Source organism: Amblyomma mixtum, chromosome 2 (assembly GCF_055824585.1).
Source record: "Amblyomma mixtum isolate Tamu chromosome 2, ASM5582458v1, whole genome shotgun sequence".
Lineage (NCBI taxonomy): Eukaryota > Metazoa > Arthropoda > Arachnida > Ixodida > Ixodidae > Amblyomma > Amblyomma mixtum.
This window is the reverse complement of record NC_143013.1, coordinates 318,228,219-318,234,218: the sequence shown is the minus strand read 5'-3', so window position 1 is coordinate 318,234,218 and position 6,000 is coordinate 318,228,219.

Below are 6,000 nucleotides of genomic sequence, written 5' to 3'. Positions count from 1 at the left end.
GCTCCCGCAGGGAGCAGAGTTGCGCGAAGGTCCGCCATCATGTTCCAAGCTGTGCGGGAAAGCCACTTCTCGTACGTACAGGGGCTGCGTAGCTCGCTGTGTAGGGCGCTTGGGCTTCTTTTTTTTTTCTCCTTTAAATAGATTGACTTGATGGCAAGTTTCTAAACGTAACGCTGAAAACTAATCTGTGATTTACCGAGGGTGTGCATACAGCACGAAAAAAAAATCGCCAAAGGTTAACAGCAAATCGTAATCATGACAAACTGACGAAAAAAGATTGGAAACGGCCTGCGAGTTTTTTTTTTCTTTCTGGAACCAGTAATTTCACAAGAACAAGCAGTTCCGTTCCAGATGAGGCAGCGTCTGTCCCATCCTGTCTTCCTGCGTGCACGTCTTAAGAACAAACAAAGTATAGCGATGAATTACTTTTTTTCTCAACTAGCCCCGCCGCGTGTTCTGTACGAGTTATGCGCGGAAAATACGAAAACGCATCTCTCTAGAACCACATTAAAATAATTGCGCAACTTGTTGTAGGCAAGCAGACTAAAGCAACGCCAATGCATTGAACGAGGCGAGTCTGACATAACGAAAAAATTAACACTCAATTGCTTGCCCAACACATTTCACAAAATGTACCCCGTTGCTAAATGCAGTGATAGGGCGGATCTTTAAAGGACCTTGAAAGTACTCTTACACGTAGATATTATTTAACTTTCCTCATTTTTTATCGAAAAGCACTATCGTTTCACCTTAGTTATCAAATTACAATAGTTGTTGATTACTGTGGTAGGTTTTCCTGCCTGCTTCATCCTTATTGCTCGGAAAAACTAATTTAATGTTCCGCTTTGCATTTTTGTACTCCTTCTTCGTAGATTCGGCTTAGGTCGCAGTATCAAAACAGTTCGCGACTCCTGGATTTTTTTAAAGCCGAGGTTATAGGCTGATTTGGTGTCTTCTAGCTGAAATTATTCGCGGCATCAAGATTTGCGACACTTGTTTACATGCGATTTTTGCCTATCCTATCCTCACATCTCTCACTTAATCCTTGTCAGATGGTTCTTAAGGGAATTTTTACTAAGAACAATACTTTATAGCATAGGCAAACAAATGGGTTAGGGGGGTTTAACTGCCCAAAGCGACTCAGGCTATGACAGGCAACAGTACATGGCCTCTAGAATTTCGGCTCCATCGAAATTCGACCGCCGCGGCCGGGATCGAACCCGCGTCATTCGGGTCAGCAGCCGAGAGCTATAACCACTAAGCCACCGCAGCGGCTGCATAGGCAAATTAAATGTTTATGCAGGTGAGACTGGCATCGAAATGTAGCAAAACTTTGCATGGAATTTGCTTCTTGAACATTCATTGTCCCTTATATTTCACCTCGAACCATCACTACAGAAGGCTCGAAGCAGCAGTAGAGTAAGCAGAGCCTGCACTAGTGAAGGGCCAAAAAGTTGCAGATGCAGACGGTAAATTCTGTACAATTTTAATGCAGTGATATGCTACAAATACTGCTTCGAGGGACAGGTATAGGCTCAAACTAGTATCCATAAAAGGACACTAAGTGAAAGATATAGACAAACAAGATTTTCGTTGCCAGTTCCTTATTTGATAATGCGTGTAAGCTAGAAAAAAATGTAGTGCTTTGTTCAAGGTAAACAAATGTCGACACATGAACAATGTTTTTACCAATGCAATTCTGATTTCGCTTTCGAAACAGGCAAATGTTGGTTGTGATGGCACTGGTAGATCTTGGAACATGTTATAAATTTTTATTTATTTATCAATACTATAAGCCTTTCACAGGCGCAAACAGGAGAGGTTCATTCTCAAGAGCCACTTGAGGCGCCGACGCACTTCGGCCGCCGACCTTCCACATGGCACTGCGTAAAACGCTTTGCCGTTTCCGGTGCGGTTGCTGCAGTTTGGCGCACTGCACCCAGTCATAGCTGACGACTGCGCCCCTCACTGCCACTGCAGAACACCAAACCTGACGCCACAGGTGTGCACGGAAAACAAATGAATGTAGCCGACAGCGCGGGCTCACATGACGCGTCGAGCAGAAGAGGGTTCGCTCGGCGCTGCACCTGTGAAGTCAGCTTCTCCGCGGAGTGTTGAACACACGACGTCACGAAAATCATGTGACCGCCTCTCGGCGAATGGCGTTCGGAGCGGCGAGGGAAAACAGACGCGCAACTCTGCTACCTTTGGTAGCATATACAGGAACTCTAACCCGAAAGACGCGGGTTCGATCCCGGCTGCGGCGGTCGCATTTATATGGCGGTGAAATGCTAAAGGGGCCTGTACTGTACGATGCCAGTGCGAGCTAAAGGTTCCCAGGTTGTGGAAATTATCCGGAGCCCTCCACTACGGTGTCCCTCATAGCCTGAGTCGCTTTGGCACATTAACGCCCGCAAACAAAACCAAAACCAGGTTGGCACTTCCGAGCAACCTCTCGCGACCAATGATTTGTTTAACTGCCGCCTGCCACGGTGGGCAGTTTGCTCACAATAGAACTGATATTTGGATGAGTCAGCGCCTGTCTTCGTGGGTCTTTCTTTTAGCCCCTGTCAAAAGCCACCTGTTCCCTTGAAATTGCTCACAATCCTGTGGCCAATTTTGAATGACGTCACAAGGTCACGTGGCATAGGTGGCCAACCTGTCACCTCGAGGGGCCACATTCGGCGACCTAGCTAGAATGCGTCAAGGTGAAGAAAGGTTTAGCAAAGGTTTGGCGAACTCTTTCAGACGCTAAAAATAGGTTTTGTAGCATGCCAGGGCCTCGCCGTGAGAGAAGTGATCAAGGAAGGAGGGAATGATGGGAAAGAAAAATAGGCGCCACAGTGGAGGACTGTTGGTTAAATGTTTTAGGGGAATCCCCCAAGGTTGAGTAAATTTGTAATAAGGGAGTAATTACTCACTGGCATCCACCCAAGCGCAGTCATACGGCTACAAAGGAGAGGAAAGCTTTCCTTTGTAGCCGTATGGCTGCGCTTGGGTCGATGCCAATGAGTAATTACTCCCTTATTACAGTGGAGGACTGTAGTACGTATAATTTCGAGCACCTTCTGCTCTTTAACATGCACCGACTTTGCACTGAACATAAGGGCCTTTTGGTTGGTTTAGATTGGTTTATGGGGTTTAACGTCCCAAAGCGGCTAAGGCTATGAGAGACGCCGTAGTGGAGGGCTCCGGAAATTTCGACCACCTGGGGTTCTTTAACGCGAACTGACATCGCACAGTACACGGGCCTCTAGAATTTCTCCCCCAAAGAAATTCAACCGCCACGGCCGGGATCGAACCCGCGTCTTTCGGGTCAGCAGCCGAGCGCCATAACCACTGAGCCACCGCGGCGGCATAAGGGCCTTTTGCATTTCGCTTCCATCGAAACGCAGCCACCATCCGGGCTGCTGAATATTTCGCCCAGCAGCCGAGGAATAACTGCAGCAGGGGTGTAAAAAGAAAAAGCAGAGTGGAGGGCTCCTGGTCATCTTGACAATAATTGGGGTCCTTTAATGTGCAGTGATTGGTCCGAACATAGTGACGTCATGGGTGACAGCATTGTGGCATCACATGCACTCTTCCAGTAAAGAAGAAAAAAAAGACTCGACTGCTATTAGCTGTCCGTGAATCTCGTGTTACGCAGTGGTAACCGTCCTGCAAGGTTTGTCATGCTCGCATCCTTTGGAACTTGAACTGACATACTAACACTAAAAGTTAGTGCAGTTGGAAGATATTTTTATCAAGAGAGGTGAACAGTTTAGCTGAGATATCCAAGAAAGATTAAGACTGACTCGACCTTTTCTTTTTTTTTTTTTTGATGGAGTCGATTATGTTAGACGGAGCGCTTTTGTGAGGTGGTATTGTTTCGTGGCTCTGAACGGCTCGCTGGTTGCGTTGCCGCGGCGCTTTTCAGAGCCAGCAGATAAGACGCAGTGAACTAGCTAATCCGGGACAATGGAGCTATCCAGCATCAATATTGGCCTAAATAAGAGCATGTGCCTCACCGATACACCTATACTTAGTTTTATATTTCTTGTGGATTATGTATGCGCAATTTCTCATTGTTTGCATACACGTGGAGCATTGTTCGCATATGTCGCACACATGGGCTACAATAAAAGGCAATGAACTCCTTTACCATCAGGATGCATCTTTGGTGACATACGCTTCTGATCTACATGCTTTTCATTCTCTAAATCAAATACAGTTACTACCATAGGGAAAGCAAGCCTGACGTCATCCTTTATGCTGACGTACAAAGTCTGCAGGTTCGGACCTGTTGGAATCTGCATGTCAGGAACTGCAGGCTGTATTTCCAGGAGCATTTATGTATATACTCCACCCAGGAAAGCACAGATGGAATGAAAGAAGGATAAATGCAACTAAAATTTGCAGCAAACCAAGAGGTGAGCTGCTACCTGAGTTCAATTTGGAGAGGGGTGGAATTTTTTCCCCAGCTCTATGCCATGGTATACGATGACAATCACGTCGCACTTGGCGGAAAAGAATAGGGGCAGTCGACTACAATAAAATCCCAGTCCTGAGAGGCGGGAGGTATCCGAGCCGAGCCGGGTACAGATTACATGTACACATTCCGCGATATCCACCACGGTGCCCTGATAATGGCTTTATTGCGCGATATTGCTATCTCCACACTTTTTTGCTTCCTACAATATTTTTTTTCCTCCATGCTTTTTCTCATCTCCTCAACGAAGCAAGAAAAGTCGCTGCACAGTGCGAGCCGCATCTGCACTGGTGTTTCCTTCCAATTTTTTTTTTGCTTGTCGTAGGCGGCGAGGCACTTCGCAATACTAAGTATTTCAGCGCAATGTTGCATCGAAGCAATGTTTAATATTGAAACGGAAACCCTGTCTTCAGCAGCGCTAGCGTGTATTTGAGAACTAGAGTATTCGATCAGAAGCAACGAAATCGCGTTATCTATAATATACCGATTCAGTAATAAGCCGTGCAAGCAGTGCAAAGTCGTTGCTTTTTATTCCAGAAATTTTTTTTAAAGCGCTGAAGTAGGACCGGTTATTTTGACAGACATATTTATAAATATTTGATCGCGACGAGGTGGGTGGATTTATTAAAAGGATGAACGGGGGAAGGGAGGTAAGCACTGAACAGCTGCAGCGTCAGGTCGGCGTTGTTGTTTTGCATCGTCAGGACAGCCTCAACAAAGCCTTCGCACTACCTGGTCTATTGCAGTGCATAGCGGCCTAACACTTAAGCCTGAGCCAGATGATTTTCGATTATAAGAACGACTCAACGAGGCCTACGATGGCCGCGTGTGAGGCTATTAATTGCTACACCAGCAGATGCCACAAATACCGAAAGAAAAGAAAAATGAATCAATAGTGGGGCGCAGCAGCCACAACCGCCCAAGTGACTTGAAATGAAATTTATCAGAAACAACCAAAAAAAAAAAACAACTTTATACACAGTTCACAACGGTTCAGAGATAACTAGACAGAAAACTGAGAGGTTCAGTTTAGCATTTACGGAGGTGGGTTTGGGAACATTAAGATATAGGATACTATTGCTAGGTGCGCCCCTGTTATTAAACAATACGAAACAATTACAAAAAAAAATAGCAAGATTTTGGAGGAGGGCCCGTTGGTCATCGAGGTTATTGCTGAGGAGCAGCGCCTGCCACCGCTCAAAAGACGTGTTTTCCGTCTGCAGAGTTTTCGGTTTCGCCCCACCTTCCCGCGAAATGTGGCAGACTATAGGACGGGCCTGGCACCGCTGACAGGTGTAGGTGTATCATGTTATATGCATGAGACGTAGTCTAAGGAAGTTTGGAAAGGTGTTCGTCTGTATTTGCCGTCAAGAGACGGCGTCTGGGGAGTCTGATTTCCTATGAGGGGGGGGGGGGGGGGGGGGAAGTGTCTGCACTCGAGACGCTGAAACTCGAGGCGTTCGTAATACGTGAAAGGTAGGCCCGTAAAACGGGCACAGTGAGTGGCCCCGCTCGGCCGTGGCCTCTCGTTA